Here is a 24,342-nt window from a genome sequence, read left to right on the forward strand (position 1 = left end):
TATAGAGGAACAAAAGTAAGTTAAAACTAAAATATTTAGGTTAACTTTAAGTCAAAACAATTGTACATGTAATGTATAGTAAAATTCAAGGTTTCAAAAGAACAAAATATAAGTTATTTAAATATTACTCTTGATATTAGTAAATATATAAAACAATTATACAATTTCAGTACTGCGCCCTCATCTCAGATAACTTATAAATCAACCATTTATATTATATTGTATTGTAACTATGACATGAAGCTAATATTTTTGATATTTTTTGATCTGATTTGAATGATAGTTGAAGTTATTTTTTTTAACGAAGAAAAGAAATTACGAAGAAAGAAGCAATAAAGGAAATATATAAAGACAATATTCATAGACTGCAATATAATAGATATAATCTCACTTTTACCAACGCACATTAGTTTTAATTACAAGTATATCAATTTTGTAAAATTATTTTATTATATATATTGACAAAAACTTTTTTGCTTGTATGTATCTTTAAATAACCATATTAATTTTTCTGTTGCAAAAAGTGAAATAGTATATGCATCTTAACAATTATATAAGAAAGTATCTTATTTGATAATAATGCTGCAAAAGCATTCTTAGCGGTGTATTTGGAATGCAGTGGTTGATGCATGGTGACTAAAAAGATTATTGGGTCAGTGACTATAGCAGACATGATTACATTTTTCGTCCAGTTTGCCAAAATGACGCTTAATTGTGTATACAGTATTTCTATACTAACTTGGGCATATAGAATAGTAAAACCTTTTTTTTCAATACATTTTATTCCAATATATTTTATATCGAATTAGCATTATCTTACAAAAATAATTTGGCGTAACTTTTTGGAGATTTTCACTTCTTATTCATTCACAAGACTTTTTGAAATAATAAGTTTTAATACCTTCAAATAATAGGTGTGATAAAAAGTTATCTATTTGTTCCCTTGTTTAAAGCTAGTCACATTTTCTTTAAACTGATAATATGGAATATAGGATTATCTGAAAAGAAAACTAAACCTTATCATTCTCAATCTTGCATAAAGCTGGAATCAAAAGAGTTTTGTAGAGACAAGAGCAAATTATAGTCAGACGGGGTACGTTTCGGGTTATACGGTGGATGCATAAAAAATGTTTGCAAAGTTACTAAAGGTGTAAGTGATTGATTTATGCTGAATATTTAATTCTATAGCATGAAATTTCTAGAATGAAAATGAATAAGTCAATTCTGACATAATAAATGCTATAAATAATACTATAAATAACGATTTTGGAAGTAATAAAGCTAAATATGATGAAAATGACCTTTTGAAGGCTTACACCAAATGCGCTATTGAAAAAGTGTTACTAGAGATATTCGACTTTACAGCCACTTATTAACTCATATAGATCTTGAATACTTTTTTAAATTACTTGGTGGCACCTCTTTCTCCTATTTTAAATAACTTGTATGTTACCGTATATTGTTTTACATAGATTGACATTGACTCCCTATTTAGAACGATGGCTTATTTCATTTTTATAATTAAGTGCCATACAATTAAGTATAAATTATTTAATCGGTAAATCGTTTTTTTTTAATTCAAAAATATTTAATATACTGAAATTCATTTAATTACTTTATTTCTTTAAAGTGCGTGTTGTATGTCGTTATATTTTACGTTCTGAAGCCTCTTAAGTTAGTCAACAGTATTAACGACCATATTCAACTCAAGGTTTTCCCCACATATATGACTAAGACACCAACAATTCAAAAGAGACCGTAGACATCCAATTCATATTTAATTATTGTGTGTTGCTTTTATATATTTCTGTATATAAAGGAGAACCTTAGTTTTTATTATGTTTATATTTATTTATTTTTTGTTTCAAGCTAATAGGATTTCAGTTAAAATTTTATGTATTTTGACATTTTATCAAAAGTGTGCAATACTACAATCAAAAAATACAGAAAAAAACGCTTATTTTACATTTCACTCAAAAGAGCATCGTTTGTTTCTTCGAACTTGCGGTGAACAAATTATGTCGGTTTGAATATACAAATACTGTTCTAAGAATGCTTAAAACTACCGATTTGAATGCGGTGGATTAAAGAACTTTTGTTGAATGGATGATTAAAGAATTACTGCATACATGCCCGACACTATTTGCTCTTTCGATGAAACTGATTAAACCACCCCTTGTAACATAGGTTTACATTAGGCGTAGATATATTTGTTTTATTAGACCTTGAGTGCGATGCACGCCTTGTATGCTAGCTTGTTGTGGGTCTGTCTAGATGAAGATCCAAGTTAAATATACGAACTACTTGGAACCGGCAAATGTTAGAAGCTATGGAAGCGATTCAGAAGGAAGAAAGATTTATACAGTGTGATATGACATAAATATGTATTGAAATAGATTTTTATTAGTTTTCAAAAACGAAGTGCCATTTGGTGCCATTTGACCTGTGACCCATGATCAATAATCTCGAGTATTCATGTTGTAAAGTTTATATCACATAGTTGGTAAAATAAAATTCTTATAGGCAGTGAATAATTAAATTAAATAACCATAAATAAGTCAAAACACTGCAATATTTACACTATATATATATTTTATAAAAAATAGCTGCTTTTAAATTAAAAATATGTAAGGATTCATACAATTTTTATAGTGGCAAGCTGTATATGATTTCTTTGAATAGTTTTTAGTTAACTTTATTTAATAGGTTATTTAACCGGATTAGTTAAATTATGTTAAACCATGTATTTTCAATACAATACTCTATAAGTCTAAATAGGCTTTATAATTAACTGACAAATTATATTTAGTAAAAAACATAATAATCACGAAATTATTTTAAATTATTTTTCACACCAAAAGAAACTTAAAGCATTGAATACCACTCATTATACAAGAGAAATATCATTTTTTAATCTTCAGTTCTTTTCATGTTTATTGTCAACAATTATTTGTTGAGTTTCACACCCTAATTTTGCTATCATAACATTTTGATTACCTTAATCTGGTACTATCTAATCATTAGATTGAACATTAAATTTGTATTTCAGTTGTGTAATCATCTTACTAATAAATAACTAGAGGTTCTCAACCACTGGGACGACTATTCAAAGAGTTTCGAGTCTAAGAAACAAATTTTTTGAAATTTGACTACTCATTATTATTCTATTCCTTCGATAGTAGTATTTTCAATTTTGTAAAATGGTTTTGTAGACTTTTTAAATGTTTCTTGCATGACAAGACACATCAACATCATCAAAACCTCATTTACATTCTGCATACCAGTCTGTAAAAAAAATCAAGATACGAAATTATTTTTATCCTTTTGAGGAAATTTAAATTTTTTTAATAAAAACATTTAAATTAAAATAAGTTAAATAGTGACACATTTGTCTGACGGTTAATACTGTCCAGAAAATACCTGGTTTACAAACAGTGATACCTCAGCAACTTAAAGACATCGTTTCAATTGTAATGTAATTAAGAACATTACATAAATTTAATAAATGTAAAATTGAACAGTGAACTAAATGTTTCTTTTATTACTGTTGGCTTAAAATTAGGTTAATATATTCTAATTTAAGTTGAGTTTAGTTGTACGTAAACCTTAATTATAATATGATTAATATTTTACATTTATTTGAAAAGAAAATATATTGAATTGAATATATTTAGAAACTACTATTAAGACGTATTAAACCCTTATAAAAATACCAGAATTCCAGTTTGGATTTAGAAATCACCATTTAAAGGCATTTAAATATTGCTTTGCAATAATCCTTGATATCTCACAAGCTTTTGATCTCATAGCATTTGGACCTAATCTATAAGATGAACAATTTGCAAACATGAACAAAAGAAAATTTAGAATCTCGCATGAAGAGGCATTCCCAACACCTATTTCGGATGGGGTTCTTCAGGTTAGCGTCTTGAGACCACTCCTGTCTCTGCTCTACACTGCTGATATACCAACAATAAAAGAAACAGGAACATTTGCCGACGACACAATTAGTGTGGCAAATAAATATTTCTGCCTATGGCTAATACATAATATAGGCTAATACTTATGTATTTATCCCGTACTTGCTACGCTGGTATTTTGATTCAAGTATATTAATATATATCAGTTATACCACAGAATAGTAGTAACAAATTAACTTGTAAACTCATATTGTATTACGCATATTTGATGTGAGATGTAATTATATAAAAATTATACATGTTAGTATAAATTTTTTTGTAAATATTGAATAGGGGTTGCCCGCGATACTGATTAATCGATTTAAAAGTTGCGCTTAATCAATTCAAGCGACTCTGAATTTAACGACTGCACACAGTTTATCACTCCGTAAGTTCAGACGCTGCTCCAATTCGTTGATGTCGTTAGTTTCACTGACGAATCCGAACCACACGCGATAGACAAATCATTTTCTCAAAGAACAACTATGGGTTTTTTGACACTGCATTTGCGGTTTTGAAACGAAAACAACACAACGGTTTATTTTGTTGTCTGAAGGTTAAACTTATTTGTAGATGATTTTATAGGTATGTGTGATGCAGACATGATTATTCGGAAATCAGCGGCGTGACACCAGAAAGGATGTTGTTGAGGAAACCGTACAGTAAGCTCGATAATAATCGGTGAAGTTCGGGAACCGTTCGACTTTGTTATATTAGGTTATTTAAAATATGCGACTTTGAATATTGGGCAAAAGAGGTGGTTACTCATTTATTGTGATTGAACTCTGTTTTTAAGAATAGTTATAAAATGCTATGAATTACAAATACGTTTAACATTCACAATTAGCAGCATATTAGCAGTTCTCTATATATCCCTGGCGACTTAAAAAGGGAAAGGAATCACTTAAAAATAAAGGGTTTATTAAATTGGATAAACTTGATCTCGGAAAGGAATTTATATTAAGGTTTTTACGGATAATTTAAGCATTTTTAATTAATTGTGGAGATGGATAATAAAGGGTAAAATCTATTTTCTATTTTAGGATTTAAATTGCCGACAAAACGCTTGCTGTTATCATGTGACTTCAGTATACAGTAAAAGACAAAAAAATTAGCCGTGCAAGCATCAAAATTTATTTTGTGTATTAATTATAAATTCTGAAATATAATCGGTGTGTGGTTCTGTACAAACGCGACAAGGAAACGATAAAAAACCCAGAAATTAGTTTTCGAGAATTTCGGGTTCCCACAGAATAAAATTTGGTTTTTATTTGTAAGTAAAAGAAAAAATAACTAGGTACTAAATTTATCAAACATTGTGAAACATGTTATAATGGAAAAAGAAATTATTTGCGTCAGAAAATTCACTCCTTCAACGGTAATTGGGAGATATAATATTATTAAATTTTAAAAAATTAAATAAATTAAATAATTAATATCCATAGCCATGTTTTGTTCAAATATTCTGTACCCCTGCATTAATATTATAGTCTGAAATTTTTCACCGTAATAGACCTTTACATTTGTCTCTTCGATTTATTACTTTTTAATCTACTTGATGATTATTCATCCTTGATTATTCTTTCTTTAAAAGATAACAATTAATTGTGTTAAAAGTATAATATGTAATATTATAATACTTTTATAATAATAATCATAAACACTGTTAGTTTCAGAAAGGAATGTGGCAATTAATGACCATGTCAAGCCAATGAAGTTAATAAATCGAGTAAAGAATTTTCAGCCTATCCATAACACAGTATAGTAGGTAGTCTAGTCCAAAAGTAAATTTCAAATATATCAAGCGTTCACACCGATTATTGAGTGTTGATTAAACATTATTTTTGGCTAATAAAAATATTGTTTAAGGAAAAGATTGGGTTGATAAAAAATGAAGGTATATTGGATCCCCTCTTATTATTATTAATGAGTTTAATTTTATTAGGACGATGACGACACCTGATACCCATTGCTTTAGATTGCTAGATGAAGTGCTAACTAGAAAATGTTGGTAGAAAATGGAGAAGGTCCTAAACATATTATGTCATAAACATATGTCCTATTGGATATATAAAATTGGTTACTCAATTAATTATGATTTTTAAAATTCAGTAATTTCTGTGTTTACACATCTAATGAATCATGTTATTTATTTATTTTTGGGACAGCATTTCCTTTGGAAGAGAACATTGATAAATAACCGGTAATTTCTGTGAGATATGCGAAATTTACTAATATATCGTCGAATTAGTAGTAGCAATAATCTCAGTTTCATACTTTATTAGTCTTACACTTTGTTTCATTCAAAATTACATATAAAAAAATACATTATTTTTGTTAATTAGAGCTTATCTGGAGTAGAGGTAATAATAAATATAAGTTAAAAATTACTACAAGAAATTGGCAAACAATATATTAATTAAAATTTTCACCTCTATCACTATTTATCTCATTATTTTTTACAACTTTTCCCCATTTTAGATACCGTGTCCAAAAAACAATGTTGGTTTGGTTTGAATTCAGTTTTAGAAGTTCATAATATACTACTTGTTGATCCACCATATGTATGGAAATACTTTAGGATTATGATTATTTCGCTTCGGTGTCAATGCAGATGGCTCTAATGCACTAAACATGATTTTTTGTTGTTGGTCACAATATGTCATCGAGACCTTTTCATTTCAGCCTAGCAAAAAATAAAACGACTTGAAATGTCATTTTCAATCATTCTGCGTTATAGTCAATTTTCCCTCTCTTTGAATCTTTCCCACCCCATGTAAACATTTATAAACAGTTGATTTATTAACTTCTAATCTGTAATCTAATTTTAGAGTCTGACTACAATAAACAACTTAATAATTCTACTAAATGGAACATTGTTATTTTTATCGAGAAATGTCAATTTGAAAATAAAATTATATTGAAAAAGTATTCTCATTAAAAGATAAAGCTGATTAAAATGCACACAAGCGTTTATTACAATGTTACTTGTTGATGTTAATTATAAGTACATCATCTATTTCAAATTTGTAATAGTCGAAAATAAATTAATAAAAATTCACTTAATTAAAAACAAAAAAAATGTTAATAAAATGTGTTAAATACAAAATAGCTACTGTAAATAATACAGATATCTTATTTATTTGAACAATATCAAAAGTTAACATCCAAGTATCGAAATAGATTGTAACTCACCACATATTCTACATGCATCGAGTTTAAATATATTTTCTATTATATTTGTTACTACAAGCTGTACAGGGAGTATGCGAATGCCTGTCGGATAGCTTGAAGGACACATAATAATCATTTCGAAGAATATAAACAATATACTGCTATTTTTAATACTCTGTTATCGCTCGTTTGATATATAATCTTCTTTAAAGCTTATACAGAATTTGAACTTTCCACTTTTTTAAATTGGTCTCTAAAAGCTATTGAAATAAAAAGTTCATAATGTATCAAGTTGTTTTTAATTATTACGAATGATTTAGAAAAAAATATATACCGGTAACCAGAGTATACAGATCTTTCTCTCTAGTATATTATACATACATATTTACATAACGGATCTTAAAAAGAACAAATATATTCCCAAAAATTAAAAATCAAAATAACTGTAATCATGAAATAATGATAAAACGAGAGTACGTGATTAGTCTAAAACATAAATATTAGAAATATTTAACATACAATGACATCACTCTATGAATTGACTGTTTTATAAATATGATAGTTGATATCAGTATTTTTTAGTGAAATTTGTACGTCGAGGACGCAACGTATATTTCTTCAAAACATTTAAATTTTAAAACTATTTAACAAAATCATTATAATATTAATAATATAAATTTTTGCAATAAATATAATGTATCAACTCAATGTTTCATCAATGTACAAGTATAACAAAAAATTAGCAGTCCATTTAGAGTAATGTGCTATGTGATTTATTTATAATTACTACTGCAAATTATTATCTCATAATTGAATTTATAAAAATGGTATGTTTTGTCTCAAGACACTAGTATCTAGATTTACGTTTGAATTAATTGATGCTAGGTTGAAATTAACAGTTAATACTTTGAAACTAAAAATGTTCTAGTTCAGTTTTAAGTTCTTCTTTATAAAAGCAATATTGATTGTTGTACATTGAAAAAAATAGTAATTACATTGAAATCTATCGTATTCTGTATACCAAAGAATAGTACTTTAGATGTTTTTATCTGTTCTTTTAGCTTTTATGTAACACGAAAGCAGCTTGCTAGAATGTTTAATCAAAGAAAATGCGGTAAAAACTGAATATATCACAAATTTCGCATAGCTATCACGATGTCCTAATTACCAAAATACGGGAAACCATCAAGTTAAAAGATATCAATTGTGGACTATTTGTTGAATCTATAATTTTAGTTAAAAGTAAGCTTGAAGGTAATTCTGATTACATCTGATTACTTAAATAATTACATTTTGCAAGACTATTTGGCTATGTATCTTTCAACATACATTTACGAATAATATAAAATGTTGATATAAATTCCAGAAGTAAATTAGTCGGCTTGGTTGGCGCAGTGGTAAAGGCGACAGGGCGGTCTACCTACTGTTGCGATAGTCGCGGGTTCGAATACTGCTGGGGCATGGTCGTAAATTTATGTTTGTGATTATTTAATATTTGTGATTGTCCCAGACAAGAGTGCAAAACCGACAAGGAAAATGATCCTAGTCACGCCAGTAACCAGGCTAGGTAAGACAGGATGTCTTCTGGGATGATTTCTAAGTTGGTCACTCGCCAGTAGGTAGGCTTAATGCAGAGAATCGTCGTTCGGAACCCACGTTAAACTGTAGGTCCAATTCAGATAAACCCATAGTTGGTAAAAGGATACTTATTATTCCAAATATATCTCAATAGTATTGACTAATGGCTGTTAAGTTTGGTTTTATGTGATTTAGAATGATGACTAGATTTCGAATTATTTGTTTCAGAGTCCAATAATTTAATTTAATATTTTCTATCTTATCGTATATAAATTGGTAAGAGAAAACCGTATACCGACTCGTGATTCAATACCACTGAGATTGATAACATTCAGACATTTGTATAAAAACTAAATACAAATAATTATGTGTTTGGAATAAATTCTAAATAGTGTAATATAAATTCTAAATAATATAATATATTTTATTTAATCTAGTCGTGAAAAATAGCTATTTTTAAAAAAATAAGAAGCACATGGCATATATATTACAGCTTACTGAATTATTATTATCTAGTAATAATTCGTTATTATTGTTTTTCAAGTCTAGATTTAAGATTTCAGACCCAAACTATAGCTAAATATAGAAAGAAACTATAGCGTTTGATGGATGTATTCCCATTGTTCCAATGTTTTTGTCTTTTAAATCGTTGGACAGAGTTGACTGTTGTTGAGTAGAAGTGAGTGTTTTTGTGTCTTCTTTTCGTAACCGGTTAATATTGTATAACCGTTTTGTTTGTACAATAACAAATTGTTTTGAAATGATAATTCGGATTGTTATTCCTGCAATTGCCAAGTTTTTTTACTTATATAAAGTTCCGATTTTTCTTCTCAACAACCTCTTCCCACTTGAGTTTGGCATCCAGCGCCATGCACAAGTATTTTGATGCGTTCGAATGACTAATTACTCTAGACCCAATTATAACTTCATAGAATTTAAATTTATTCAAGAAAACTGTTTTTATAAATATATTTATGGCTGTTTCAATGTTATTACTGTAGTGAGTAAGGCAGTATCATCAGTATATGTAGCCGTTGTTGCTCCATCACCTTTAGGGATATCACTAGTATAAAGCAAGTACAATAATGGCTCACAGACACAATCTAGTGGCACGCCATGAACAAATGTGTTTTAAATCTGAATAATCGTCACTGACTTTGATGTGGCTAAAATTTTTTGAATCGCATTAACAATTTCCTTTGGATTTATTGGTTGTTAAAATTAATTAATAAAAAACAATATCAACAAAGAAACTAAATTTGGTCGTTTTCCCATCTGTTTGACGTATGTTTAATGCGAATGGTTCAAGTGCGCTTCAGTAATATATGCAAACAACACTAAAAACATACCCTATAACTACTTTATTAAGACATAACCATGTGTAGTTATTCTTTTCACTTGTATAACATTTAAGGACATTTTTTCTGAATTTATCGTCTCATTTAACATGCTATTTAAATATGTGTATTGCCAAAATGAAAAAAGAAACAAGAAGGCCATGAAAGATGGCGCGTCGTACGGCATATACAACGAATTAAAAAAAAGTGAACGAAAGTCATGACTGCAATTTTAAAATATATCTAAGAGCGGTTTTGATGCAGAAACTCCCCGCCCAACTGTCGCAATGCCTGATGTAAGTGTTGCATACTGAAATTTCGTTTGGTGGGGAAAGTTATGTGCATTCGAAAAGCCTGGTGCACTTCGATTGGATTAGAAAGTTGTAATTTTAGCCGAATTATTAAATACATTGAATGGTAAAATAAGCTTGTTTTTATGCATCCAAATCAAACAAGCGGGTTATCTGTTTCTTAAATTTTATTTTCATTCAAAGTAATTTCTCTTGGATATGGACATTTATGCCAATAGTATTGTTAGTCTTTGAAGCAATTGTTAAATTCTGTTGTTCGGAAATGATGCCCTCGAAAGGGCTTACTTCATTTTAATAATCACAGTTGGTAGACCGAGCTAGCTCAGGGGAATACAGCGACTGCAGAATGATAGAGCTGAATTTTTAATGAAAATTGTAAACATTCAAAATAATTGAGAATTGAATATGTAACAGTATTTTATATAACGAAAATTGATAAAAATAAAACTTAATAATCTAATTATTTCTTAATATTCAAATAATATTTACTATTAAAATGCAAGTGGTTGCAATAAATATTATCCATATTTATTATCCTATTTTGCCAATGCCTTTCTAAGGCAATCCAAACATTTTATTCTAAGAAAACTTTGTATCATACAATTCTTAGAACATATTTTCATGCAGAACTGCATATTTTCATAAATTATACGTATATTTTAATTAATGCTATGAATAACGTAACCGATTATTTAGAACAAAATAAACAATATGATTCAAAGAATTTTTAAACGCTTCTAGTAATTCGTAACATCATTTTAAAAGGAGTAAAATTCTTTAAATCTAGCTAGCAGTGGTTAGAGCGACAAGACGAATCTTGCTACTGCGATAGTTGTGGGTTCGAATTCACCATATTGTGATTTATCAGAGTATGAATATACTTTAACTTTATGATTAGAACTGTAAATGTCTCTAGTTAACAGTGGAGAATCCAACAAAGAATAACAATCCCGGTCGCACCAGTGGCCAAGCTGGGTAAGACCGCATGTCCTCTGGGAAGGACTTGTTGACTAAGTTGTTCATTGAACAATCGATACTCTCAACTTGATCTAAAATTAAAGAGGTTGATCTATAATACAATTATAAAGCCAATTTGGACCTATGGGGTGCAAATATGGGGTTGCACTAAAAATTCAAATCAACTAGTCATACAACGCTGTCAAAACAAGGTTCTTCGATTGATTACCAATGCCTATCGCTATGTAACTTATGAAGAATTGCACGATGACCTGGAAATCAAATGGATTTGCGAAGTTATCCAAGATTTCGCCTTGAAACACGAAAGAACATTACTAAATCATACTAACGTGGAAGCAATACAACTGCTGGACAGCGCGCAGGATATCAGGAAATTGAAACGAATAAAACCATAAGAACTCATATAAAGTGTATACATTTAGTGTAAACTATAGCTATAAGTTAATAATTAATACATAATTATAATTTTATAATTGAGGAATACATACTGATGTATTTTCTCTCACTCGTCTTACTTATTAATTAATCCAAGTACATAGGAAAAGTAGTAATAAATTAATTGTAAATTAAGATTGTACTAAGCGTATCTAATAAAGATGTTATAAAAAAAATTGAACAATCGATAGGAACGTGGTTCAGAGCCCACTATAAGGTATAATCCCAATACAAGTAAACCCTAGAAGTTCAAAAGGAGACTTTACAATAAATCTACTTAAATATTTTAAATTTTAATTTAGATATGTATTTATATGTATATGTATGTATTGCTTAATTCAGATGACAGAACCGACGAATATTCAAAAGGATCGTAGCCAGACAACATAAAACTACCGCAGCAAAAGTGACTTCCGAACTGAACTACTGTAATGCTGTACAAAAACAATACGGCGGGAGCTCTACAAAGCTAATATTCATGAAGGGGCTATGCTTGCGAAACACTTTATAATGGAAGCCAACGCTTAGCTGAGAAAGAAATGGTGCAACGATTATAAAACCTGGACACTTGATGATTGGTGGAATATGGCATGGCAATCATTGTTTATATTATTTCCTTAAGAAATTGCCGGGTTTATATCTGGGGAATTATAAAAGAAGCATGCTCTCCAGCTTGCGAAACACTTTATAATGGAAGCCAACGCTTAGCTGAGAAAGAAATGGTGCAACGATTATAAAACCTGGACACTTGATGATTGGTGGAATATGGCATGGCAATCATTGTTTATATTATTTCCTTAAGAAACGGCCGGGTTTATATCTGGGGAATTATAAAAGAAGCATGCTCTCCAGACTACCAGCTCTCTACAGTCAAGCATTGGGGAGGTTTCGTTCATTCTCACTGATGGTCTCATTCAACATTTTCAATGATGAAGTTCTTACTATGACTAGTATATTCCTGCCAGCACTGTCATATTACAAGATGATAATGCGTCCATATCAACCGCCAAAAAGGTTCAGTCTTGGTATGAGGGGCATCAGAATACCATGAAACATATTCCCTGGACAGCACAATCGCCAGACCTCAACATAATTCAACTGTTATGGGAATATTTAGAGCAGGTAGTGAGGAGTAGATTTCCATCTCAAACATAATTGAAGCAATTGGCGGAAGAACGTATTATTAAGACACTTTTCAGGTACTATTCTGTGAAGAACTCTAGCTATTTTAAAAGCAAATAGTGTATTAATTAATAAATATTGTGTATATCTTAGATGTTCATGTTATTTTATGCATTTCCTGTATATAAACTAAATGCTCAAAAAGTTTTTCTTCAAAATTACAAAAAGTGGTCAGCATCATGTAGCTTAATACTGTTACATTATTTTTGAGTAACGTTGGGAACTACATCTAAAATAGTCACGTTTATGCCAAAATGTCATTAAGAGTTTGTAATTAAAGCATCAGCAATGGTTTATTCAAGAATTTAAAAAAAATCTAAGCAAATATAATAGTAATTTTTAAATATGTAAAATATTTAAAATAAGTTTGAATAGCCATAATGATTAATTAATTGATTAGTAAATACATTCTCAATCCGCTCGAGACTTTAAATCCCAGTACACCGGGTTATATTTTTATTTGATGGAACATTAAAACAAAATTTAAAAAAGAAAACAACTTTTTCACTTGGCTATGAAATTGGTCTACGCTATTTTTAAAACAAGGCTGAAAACTTAATTCATAGAAATGCGCATAGTTTTTTTAAAAAACGTTTTGCATCGTTTTTAAAATGATGATCTAATAAATACATAAAATAGTTCTCTGTTTGATATAAATAGAAAAACTATCGATTTTCTACCTTAATAATGAACATTGTGTATATTTTATATAATTCATTTTATGAACAATATACATTTGCAAAGTAATATATTAACTATTTGTATTATTAAACCAAATAATTTAAAAGGCTTCGAAACGTATAAACTACTACCTATTCGATATATCAGCAAGTATTCTTAAAATAATTGCTCTACCTTACCTTGTATACCAATATATTACGGTTTGTAAGTAAATTTGTAAATAAGTATACAAAAGAACAAAATATTGATTCCCACGAAAACTACTAATTGAGGTTAATAACTAAGAAGCTAATTATTTATATATGTTTCAATTTCATTGAAATTGATAAAAGAAAGAAAGTGAACCTATTTTTTTAAATATTATAACATATGAAAAATGTTAATATAAAATGATTAGAATCCAGTTTTGTAGTGTAATAGTTAAAGGTTCGAAACCTGTTTCATTTTGAATTTTTGTTATTATATATAGAAAATATTCTAAACTTTCCAAGAAATCCAGCCTGTAATATCAGTAACATGTTAAACAATAACTTTATTTAAAATATATATAGTCTATTCGAAATAGCAGTGAAAATTGATTTATAGTATTAAAATAAATTATAGATTTTTGTTTATTTATACATTTAATATTTTTGTTTCATTATCTTATTTGCATTAAAATGTTGCAATATATAAACATGCAATATACAAATAAATTGAGATGACTTGAGTTCACTGCTATTTTGAATAGTCTATAATAATACTATATTAATGTTATAAATACTAATGTTATAATAATACTAAATATAATAATTTGTATACCCTGTTGTATCTGGACTGGATTTACAGCTTAACGTGGGCTCCGAACTACGGTCCTCGGCATTAAGTCTACACCGGCTGGCGAGTGACCAAATTGATCATCCCAGAAGATATCTGGTCTTGCAAAACGTAGTTAGACTTGATTGGGATTATTTTCCTATTTGGATTTTTTCTTGCCTTGCTTTTTGGACAATAACAAACATACATTTATGACGCAAACAGATTCCACCCTCCCCACCGAACAGGAGCAGGAACCCACGACTACCGTTCCAGTAGGTGGACCGTCCAAGCAATTTTATTCTTTAAACGCAGTACAAATATCGCCAATAGAAATAACAGGATTTTCTAATAAATTCTGTAGTTATAACTATTTTGATAGTGCAGTTAGCCACGCTAGAGTAAACTATCTCCTATTCAAAGCCTTAAAGGCGTTTACTAAAAAAATCCTACCATAATTAAAGACTTCTATTCTAATTGAATAATATTCTTTTTTGTTTCAGATAACTAGAACGGTTGCTTTGGCTTATTAATCTTGTAATTTTTTAAATATATTTTAATGCATATGTTAAAATAAATAGAATCATTCCAATGTTTCGTTTTTGTTTTTCTCTATTTAAAAAAATTGAATAAGCACGTCAGCGTTACTACGAAATTCTAAAAACAACGTTTCTGAAAAGATACCATTTTCTGGCAAATAATTGACCAATTTTTTTAATGGGTTTATTTCATTAGTTGTGGCCACCGTTATTGTTGGACAATCCAAGTATGTTGTTCTAAGAAAACGTCATAGTCGAATCTGCATATTATGATAAAATATAAACCTAATTAAATTAATGCGGTAAAACGATCATTTATATCAGGCAGAATAAACCAGAAACTGCACATTTCAACATTACATGGTCACACTATTATTATTAGATAGAAACAAAAATAAAATAGGACCCAAGACTTATATTACATTCTTTGCCGTTTACGTAAAATATCTTGTTTGGAAAATATTTATAATTTTTATTCTTTTATTTCAGTTGATTTGAAATTGACTGGTTGATATTTTTAAGTTAAATAGTGGTTTGTTGTGAGTTATAATCAAAAAAGTGTTTTAATTAGGGGGTAATCGCCAGTCGTTTTTAGGGATTTTAGTCAAACTTTATTATTTTTAATTCATATGATTTTTAGTTTGATTAAAAAAATCAACTAAATAATCAACTAATGGATTATTATTGATAAAATGATAAAATAATGAATAATGAATTAAATTTCCTCCAATCTAGTGTAATCAATGATGAGTTGTTATGTGGGTGAAGTGTGTATAATGTGTATAATTATACCTATCATATTATTATATTGAGTTGATTATTTATGAAAAAGTCGCGAAGAATATAAAATGTGAGGGGGTATATTTCCGGCTTCTTGATACGAATAGTTTATGCAAACAACACTCAAATAATATTCCTTATGGACGGTTTGTCCTAGCGGAAGGAATACAAAATTCAAAGTAATATAAAGCACAACACTACTATTACGTTTTAGCATATTTTGATCACAGTAACATATGACATGTGTTATATACTTAATTTTTTGCTTTTTTTCAGTAAGAAAGAACTTGTTTTATTTTACATTTTTATTCGTTTGGTTACTACAGTGATTAAGGCGACATAGGTTCGAATCTTGCTGGGACAATCTTGCCGAGACATGTAAATTTTTTTCTGGCTGTGATAAAATTCGACAAAGAAAACAATCCCAGTCATATTAATAACCGGGCAAGGTAACACCAGATGTTTTCTGGGACCAGTAGGTCAGTCGGAGAGCTTATTGGTGAGGATCGTAGTGAGAAGTCTACTCTAAGCAATAAGCTCAGTCACTAAAAATCCAAGAGCTTGACGTGTCTAAAATCTATTTACATATTTGAACTTGCGACTTCGTAGTAGCAAAATGATGTAGAGATTTCACTTAAACATATAAATATCTCTCTTTCATTCAGATTCAGAAATAAGAATTTGAAGAATAAATATAGAAAAGAAAATTATAGTTAGAACAAAATTAATTTGAAACATATTATAATAACGTACTAATTTCTATAATGTTAAGCAATATTAGTCAAATGGCAAAAATGTTTTCCCTTGAGTACCTTATATATAGTTATATTATTTATTTCTCCCTGGGCTAATTAAAATAGAATATATTTAAAATAGAAAGAGATATGTTAATTAATGATAAAATATATTTTATTAGTAATAACTGTCATTAATAATTTAAAAAATCGTTAATTCTTTTGTGAAGAAATTAAATATGTTTTCAAACATAACAATTTTTTATAATATATTATATATAATATATTGATAATGCGGTGTTTCTTGGGTAGGAATAGAGGATTTTTTAAATCTGGGGACACGGGATAGAACCTATTTTATAGATAGGTAACGGTAAGTTAAGACTATTTATTTTTATTGACAAATTAATTAAATATTCATAAAACTACCAGTTAATAATAATTAAACTAAAACTACTAAATTGTGTACGTTGTGTCGAAAGAATCAGAATTACCTCATCAGAAAACCCCACTCACATAACACTTAACTAAGATTTTCACTTGCAAATTATGATTTGTAGTGCCGTTTTTCTTTCAATCAGTTTTATACGGATATATAGTTTCCATATCTTCATTATTATTTTTACTTTTTAATTATTATTATTTAAATGAACTTGTTTTCGTCATATCATTCTTACATTAATTAATTTCTTCGAGGATCTTATCTCCTTTTTAATAAAAGTGTTTTTAATTCTAATTTAGCATCAGCCGTGCACAAATTGGCGTCAAGTGCTTCTACGGTTAGAATAGAGTTCAAAAACTATTTCCTCGCATTGTACACGTTTATTTATATCAATAAGCAAAGTTAGCTCTCCTTTTTGTTTCCTTTTTACATATTTTGTGAATATATCATGCCATAGGATAACCGCTTGAAAATTAAAGCCATTTTATGAACAATTTTAAGTACAGTCGTATATTCCGGTCATTCGATAAATCCTGAGGATTACCTGTTTCAATAAGTAATCCTGATTCCAGATCATCATCATCAACATCTAAATCATATATCATCTAAATAAATATATAGACTAAATGAATACCGTATGCAAAGATAATTGATACTCAGTACTGACAAGTTTTCCAACCTATACCCTAACATTTAGACCATTAGAATTAGAATTTTTAGAAAGTCGATCTTTTAAGATAGAAACACGGCTCCGCTGATAATGACTCCTTAAGTTAAGTTAGTCTTACATTACAACGCTTTTTATCTGAATGAATATTTAGATTTATTTACATTATTAGTGGACAGTCATTCATTAATACTCAAACTGAATCATTGTCATTTTTAATTCAGATTTTATCACTTTCCTTACTTTGTGATTCTACGTTACAATACGATTACGGATTTTTGAAGCAGATTTAGATAAATCTGAATCATTAGGTATGTCGGTAACTCATTAATACTTAAACTGAATCACTGTTCTTCATAATTCAGCTTTCATATGTCTTTTTATTTTGTGACTGTATTTTACAACACCATTGTGGATTGATGAAGTAGTGTTAGAATAATCTATTGTTTAAAGTAACGCTCTTAAATCTTTTGAAATTATGAGTGACTCTGAACCTAGGCTAGTCGAAGAGGCCTAAAGTCTTGCCGATCCTCCTAAGGTTTTCGGTTCAGCTAAGCAATGCTTTGTCTTATCCTTTTCCCCTTAAACATCGCCATCTCCTCGAATGACACAAGAACTTTTTGATATAGTGACATTGTTGTAAAAATAAAAAAGATCTATTATTACCTTAGAACTACAAAATATCGGTCACTTGTACTATTTATTTAAAATAATTTGTTAAAGTAACAGGCTTAGGCAGCTTAATATTAAATAACATAAAATTAGTCAATTGTGATCTAGTTCAAAAGGATATTTAAAAATGAGTAAAATTGGATTTCAAATTACTGCAAATATCCGCTATATAACAGTTGAGTCTTACTGATAGGAAATGTTTCTAACGTTTAAAATCCGTATGAAATTATTCCAACCTTCATCAGATTGTAAATAAGCTATATACACATATGAATTCCTATATACCGCTAATACGATATTTCTATTGAATACTTTTTTTTACATGATTAAAAAAAAATAACCCTGGAATTTGTTTGATTTAATCCCCAAAATTTCAGGGTTGTAAGATTGACTAAAGAGATCGAATAGTCTTGTTATAAAATAACCAAAATAGGGTGTAGTTAATCAGAAGGAATAATGTCTGATAAATATGGCGGGTGAGGTAGGACGCACCAGTCAGGAGATGTCAGTGAATCTTTAATTAATATTCACAACAGGTGGCCAAACGATTTCTCGCAAAAATATTTTACCAGGAGTTTTTATATACTCGGGATAACGTTGGTTTAAAAACCCATCAAATCTTTCAACTTAAAAATCAAACTTCTTTGTTTTCGAATTGATATTTCGCGATAAATTGGACAAATACTTGAAACTATTCACATTTTATAGGTTATAAAAAGAAATTTGGCACTGCAAAACTAACAACGCTAGCTATAAAAGCTGAATAACCAAGCCTAATTAATATTATTTTGTATTGGATGCAAAAGCATATTTTTATGAGGCTCAAAAAAAAAAACGTAGTGGTTGTTTAAACGACAATCCGAATTATCACTCTATAACAAACTGTTGGAATTGGAAACGGTGTGGAATTATAGTGTTGTACAAAGAAATTTAATATTAACTTGACCCAAACTTACTAAAAAAAAGTTCTCTTCAGTATTGATTCAGATACATATTAAAGGGCCAGGGTACATTAGATACTGGGACATGCACAAATATCTAAGGGTACCAACAGTCATCGTAAAAACATCAAGAAAGATTGCGTGATCACAAAAACGTCGAAGTACTATAACTACTAAAACCCTTTGAATTAATATAGTTATGTGAGAAAACAGTGCCGTGTTTTAAAATTATGTAGAACACACCAGCTGGAGTGCATCAATCAAATGTTAATTAAGTTTAGATATGAAATTTGTTGTGATATATATGTGTGCCATGTGCTTTTAAATTCACTGATTGAAATCACTGATTTTAATCGCGATTGATGCTGTGTTATTGGTGAATACTACCAACCAAATGTGATTAATCTGGATATTACCACAAAAGAAATTTGGTTTTACATAGCTTGATTAATAGCTTGAATTAAATTATTCTTTATTACTTTGCCTGTAATAATTAGAACCATATAACCACTTAGAACCTGCTTGCTTAGTGATGTCAGCCAATATATCTATTTGTGGTATAGGACAATTTATTCACAATCCAAAATTTATTACTAGAATTATAATTACTTTTATTTGTAAACTTCTTCTTAACTAGTATGAGTAAAATGAATAATTTTTATTTAACATTTCTGATATAATACTACTCCTAGCAAGTTTACATAGAATGACATAAATAATGAAATAAATAATGTAAAATCTAAGCAATTAACTATCATTGTTATAATTTTCTCTGTTAATATTGTTACTAGATTAAGTTGGATTATACCACAATAAGACATGACTACAAATAATATTAAAACAAAATAAATTCGCGAAAATAAAATAATACTGTAACATATTAATCATTATTGCAATATTTAATCAGTAATATTAGTAATATCATTAATTCATAATTTATGTAATAACATTAGAATGTAGATAGAGCCAGGAATAATTTTTTTTTATAAAAAATGTTTCTTAAATCGCTCAAAGCGAATTTCTTTATCGGAAAATCAATCAAAAAAACGCCATCAAACATCTCCCGCAATAAATTTCCTCACGGCATAAAGTCCAGGCCTGGAACATTCCGGATTCGGTCGAAATCGCAATCCTAGATCCGCTTCATATTACACGTCCTCCAGGCTCCGATCATTAAAAAAGTTCATTATAAAAAATTTGATTGGACAACGCGCCGGCGGTGGGGGAAACGAAAAACGAACGGAACCGAAGGGGGAAATAGAAGGAACACGGAAAATAGAGCGGGGACGCAAAAAAATTGCGAACGCACCGCTACGCATCCTAGAATGAAAGGGAAAGGAACAGGCGCGATAGAGTTGCGGGTTCTTCTCCGAAAATGGGTCGTTCCCGAGCAAGAGCGAGGGTAGAAACTAACCGGCATCGTAATTTTTTTATTGCGCTACCGTTAAACGTTACATTTCCCGTTTCTTTTTCGCTTTTTAGATTTCGTTCGATGTTGCAGTTCAGCACTCTGATGATTCTGTTGTTTTGCTTTTACAATATGGGAGAATAAGAACTACGTTTTTTTATTGTATATATGATTTTCATTATATAAGACATTACGTTAGTAATAAATAAATGAAAATAAATATTGATACATTAGAAAATAAATAAAAGGATAACAATTTTATTACTTCCTTTTTTATATATAAATACGATATAATACGTGAAGTCTTCTCCAGTATTAATATTACTTTAATTGGTAGTTATATAGATTAGTTACATTCCTAGAAAACAAAATAAATAAATAATGATGCTTAATCTAAATAGGTAGATAGAAGATGTTAGATCTAAGATTTGATATATGTTAGATATATAATTAAAAAAACAATAAAGGTACAATTATCGCACATTGCATATTAGAAAATAGTTTTAAAATAATATTTCAATTATATATAAGTTACTATTTACGTCTGTTGGCTGCTTTATTTATTGAATTATATAGAACTTATTAGGTTAAATTATGTGAAATTAGTAAATTATATTTATATAAAATTGCACGAAAAATTATGGTTCGTACATGTACAATTACTAATAAATATACAAAGAGATTTGATAAGTTTTAAATAAAGTGTTTTTAGATTTAATGCATTGTTATATGTTAAGTATATTAGATATTAGATATTATACTGTATCTCAGATATTCTACGCCTTATGTTATAATAATAATTATATATATATATATATATATATATATATATATATATATATATATATATATATATATATATATATATTATCACGACAATAACATATGTGTATTTTTGAGGCCAAGGTTTAAAAATGCATTATTGTTTCGATATGAACCAAATACGTACATTCTTGCATCAGGAGCACTACTGCAAACATTTGGTCAATTATATTAAGATAATTACGATTACCAAGCAGATTCTATCACATAATAAAATATTTTCTGTTTGAACGGAAAACCTCTTTTATCGTCGAATAACCCTAATCTTTGCGACTGGAGCCCAGAGCTTTATTTGTTTTGAAGCCGAGAAACTCACTCTGCCCACCGAACGCCTTGAGACAATAGAATCTATCTGACCCTCGATGGAGAAGGATCCAGATACGAAGTGTGCCACGCACAGAAACAATTGGAAAGTTCGTTGCAGTGTTGGATAAGCGGATAAAAGTGTCGAAAATAATAATGTACGATGGAAAAATAGTGTGTGTAACTGGATCTTGAGGAAAATGAATGAATGAAGGAAAAAAAACCGTCCGGTTCGACCATTCATTTGGTTATTATACTTTCAGTTCGAAGAATTCACTATTGTTTTGTTTTGTTTTTTTAATTTCATATCCGTTGTTGAGAGAATTGTGCGAGAATGTTGTGGACGCCACTGACTAAGAAATATAATATACCACGTTGATAATTTGGGTCTTTTATGTGAGTCAGTTTTGATAAAAAACTTCATGCTGGATTTGCAAATCGAAATAAATAAACAGTTTCAAGTCGATGGCTTTTTGGCTCGTTTCGTTAAAAATGTTTAAAATTTACCTTAGAATCGTTCAAATCTCCACTAAAAGTCATTGGAATTTCCAAACATCCATGGTGTGTGCACGTAGAACGTTTATCGGTCCGTTGAGACAAACGAAAAAAAGTGCGAAAAAAATCCGATTCCGTCACGTGTTTCCGCACAAACGTCAAAAATAAAAAGGAAGACGAAAAAAAACAACAAGAGAGACCGATGAAAGGCACTAAAACCCCGCCAAAAATACGAAATGTACGATCGTCCACGAGAGAGAGCTGCGCTTAACGTCTCTTGGCTTGGAAAAAAAAACTAACTGGCTACATCCGCAAAAATATACGAAAAATTTAGCATCAGGTCGGCGCGAACACCAGCGAGTATATGAAAATTGGGAGCGCGGGCAAAAAATGACGGAGGACCACGCTTATTCTTTATTGGGACATCGCCATGAGACATCTGCTGTAATAAGCCGGCACTAAAAAATAGTGCGTGCAGCAGGAAAAGGGGGGAGGCCACCCCGCCTATTCGCGAATGAAAATGCGCAGAATATAACGAGTACAGACCCGCAATTAAAAATATCAAAATAAAAAAATCGAACGCGGCTCTCTCACTTCTGCTCTTCGTCTAACGGTCGTTGGGGGATCGACGATGGCCCGTGGTGGTGTTTCGTATTCGGGCGCGCAAAACGATTTTTTGGTTGGATTTTTTCCGTCGTTGTCGTCTTCTTCGTTTCGTTTTTTCTCCTCCGTTTTTCGAAAAGTAAAAGCGTTCCCGACGGTAGGCGTCGGGTTTCCCGTTTCCTGGCCGGTCCCGGTCGCACACTTTCGCTCGCGCGTCCCCGTTTTTATGCCGACCTGCTAGTTTCTTCTCGATTATGAAAATATGAAACGGTCAGGGGCGGCGTTTTACGCTTTCGCCATTTTTTTTCACCCCTTCACCTCTCGTCTTCGTCCCGTTACGTTATACGTTTCAACGTTGATTTAATTGTTCCCCTCTATTGATTAATTTCATTTGTTCTATTTCACCACCGATCGTAGATTCATTTTATTTTTAATTTTTTATTTTTAATATTAAGCAATTATACTACTTTTTTTATAAGTTGTAATTAATTTGGATTTTAGATTATTTTGTTTTAGATTTATTTAGTTTAATTTTTCAAAACACAAAATCAGAATTGATAGTATCTTCAGCATTAAAATTAGTATAATAATTCAATTTTTTCACTATTTTTATACATTTTTATAACTAATTATTTAATTATTACTTTTATTATTACTTTATATAAAATGCGATCTTACAATAACACAAGTTTAGCCACAAAGTTAGCAAAGAAATATTATTTACTTTAATTACTATGTTGTTTTCTTTTTATTCCCTCTAATGGTTCTATTGATTTTCGCATATTAATTTGCTTTTTAATTACTAATTTTTATTTTTAATGTTAAATAATAATACGACTTTTTATATGTTATAATTAATTTGGATTTTAGATTTATTTATCCTTTTCAAAGTATAAGATCAACATTGATCTATCTTTAGCATTAAAATGTTGTATAATAAATTATTTAAGTATTTTTATACATTGTTGTAACTAATTATTTAAATATTACTTTATATAACAAGCGATTTTACAATACAGATATATTTTATTTTTAATGATATTTCTCTCATAATATTTTTCAGCATAAGTTTAGCAACATAAATTAGCAAAGAAATATTATTTACTTTAATTACTATCTTATTTTATTTTTATTCATTTATATCCTCCCTTATTTTATTTTCCTTTTAATTATTAATTTTTTTTAATATTAAGTAATTATATAACTTTTTTGTATGATGTAATTGATTTGGATTTATTTTGTTTTAGATGATTTAGATTAATTCTTTTCAAAGTACAAAATCAAAATTGATCGTATTGTCTGCATTACAATTTGTATAAGTAATTTAGTTATTTAAGAATTTTTATACATTGTTACAACTAATTATTTAATAATTACTTATTCGTTCTCTTTATATAAAATGCGATTATTACAAATATATTTATTTAAAATCAATATTAATTATAAAGCTAAATTCGGTGAAAAAAGTGGATGTTGTAATAATTTGGACATTATGGACATTGGATT

General features: G+C 29.2%; 1 protein-coding gene across 40 annotated transcripts in view; it reads right to left on the minus strand.

The window, feature by feature from the left end:
- Window positions 1-24,342, minus strand: part of br (broad-complex core protein) — a 132,061-nt gene that overhangs the window by 41,534 nt on the left and 66,185 nt on the right. For 20 of the 40 annotated variants that reach the window (XM_076419866.1, XM_076419899.1, XM_076419897.1 and 17 more), the window contains exon 1: window positions 22,246-22,884. The exons of the other annotated variants lie outside the window; for them this stretch is intronic. The gene's annotated coding sequence lies outside the window, so the exon portion shown is untranslated. Of the gene's footprint in view, window positions 1-22,245; window positions 22,885-24,342 lie in introns of those variants that run through there. 40 annotated transcript variants of the gene reach the window in all.

Source organism: Rhynchophorus ferrugineus, unplaced genomic scaffold, assembly GCF_030347505.1.
Source record: "Rhynchophorus ferrugineus isolate W39M unplaced genomic scaffold, kcgeb_rfMv2 rfM1, whole genome shotgun sequence".
Lineage (NCBI taxonomy): Eukaryota > Metazoa > Arthropoda > Insecta > Coleoptera > Curculionidae > Rhynchophorus > Rhynchophorus ferrugineus.